The sequence below is a fragment of the Lethenteron reissneri genome, unplaced genomic scaffold (genome assembly GCF_015708825.2).
Source record: "Lethenteron reissneri isolate LAM-NWPU_2019-01 unplaced genomic scaffold, ASM1570882v1 scaffold_1306, whole genome shotgun sequence".
Taxonomy (NCBI): Eukaryota; Metazoa; Chordata; class Hyperoartia; order Petromyzontiformes; family Petromyzontidae; genus Lethenteron; species Lethenteron reissneri.
Window position 1 is genome coordinate 42250 of NW_026891010.1, and position 1327 is coordinate 43576.

The 1327-nt window shown below is 49.4% G+C and overlaps 1 non-coding gene across 1 annotated transcript; it reads left to right on the forward strand.

Annotated features, from left to right (window-relative positions):
- The first annotated feature begins 590 nt into the window (after window positions 1–590).
- LOC133361955 (U6 spliceosomal RNA) lies at window positions 591–695 on the forward strand. The gene has a single exon (XR_009757440.1). It is a non-coding gene; the product is annotated as a U6 spliceosomal RNA (small nuclear RNA).
- The last annotated feature ends 632 nt before the right edge of the window (window positions 696–1327 follow it).

The following is a 1327-nucleotide window of genomic DNA, read 5'->3' on the forward strand; positions in this document are numbered from 1 at the left end:
CGCGAGACTCCGAAGCGATTTGGCAACAGCGCTCGCGTCGAGCCCAGGGTCTCTCGTGCTGGACGAGAGTTGTCGGCTTCAATGCTCGTGTGCGGAGACACCGAGGCGAGGGGTGTAAGTAGCCGACATTTGGTAAACATGGCACGGGAACAAATGGCACACGTGGACACCGGGACACAAACATTTCACGATGAAACAGGACTCTACTAACAGTTAAAAGTGGTGTGCTAACAGTTATAAGTACTGTACTGACGGTTGTATACAGATATGAATGAAAGAGATGATTCATCCCAAACCCCGAACCTGTTTCATTGTGCCTTCTTTCTCTCCAGAATTGATCACTCGTGCCATTTTTACTTCCTTTACCAGTTTTACCTGTGACATTTTTATCTGTTTTACTTGTGCCGAGGTGCCTTCTTCCAATAAATGTTTTTGGAAAAAACCGTGAAATTCAATCAATGGCTGTCTATCTCTCACTCTTCGTGTATCTCTCTCCGTGTCTCTCTCTCCGTGTCTCAGTGTCTCTCTCTCCGTGTCTCTCTCTCTCCGTGTCTCTCTCTCTCTCCGTGTCTCTCTCTCCTTGTCTCTCTCTCTGCTCCGGCAGTACATATACTAAAATTGGAACGATACAGAGAAGATTAGCATGGCCCCTGCGCAAGGATGACACCCAAATTCGTGAAGCGTTCTCTCCGTGTCTCTCTCTCTCCACCTGTTTGGGTGCGGCCGCACGAACCTGTTGCTCCCGCTCCAACGTTGGTGTGGATGGAGGCCTGGGCTCACGTGATAGCCTGAGCCTAGGCTGAGAGAGCGCCCACGCGTTTATAGACGCTTTACCCCGCTTTTTTTTTCGTTTATTGAGTCGTCGTGTTCAACATCCTTCTCTTCCTTCACTGTGAGTTCTCCGTTTCTTTCACGTGGTGCTGGTTTTATTTGTTTTGTATGTTTTTCTTCCATCCCTACGGCACCCTCTCCGTGTCTCTATCTGTGTGTCCCTCCCCCGTGTCCATCTCTCTGTGTCTCTCTCCCCCCTCCGTGTCTCTCTCTCTGCGCCCCCCCCCCCCGTGTCTCTCTGTGTGCTCTCTCTCTGTGTCTCTCTCCCTGGTCTCACTCACTCACTCGCAGCACTCTCTCTTTCTCTCGTGTGGGTTTCCTTTGTTCTTTTTTCTCTCTCTTTCTTTCTAGTGAGTTCCTCCTTGGTTTCATGGGTCTTGTGGGTTTAGGTGGGTCTTTATTATTTTTGTGAGCATTTATTTATTTATTTTCCCCTCCAATTTATTTGGGGTAGTGCAGCCGCGTTTTGCACGCTAGGGTGCTGTCGCCAAGCATC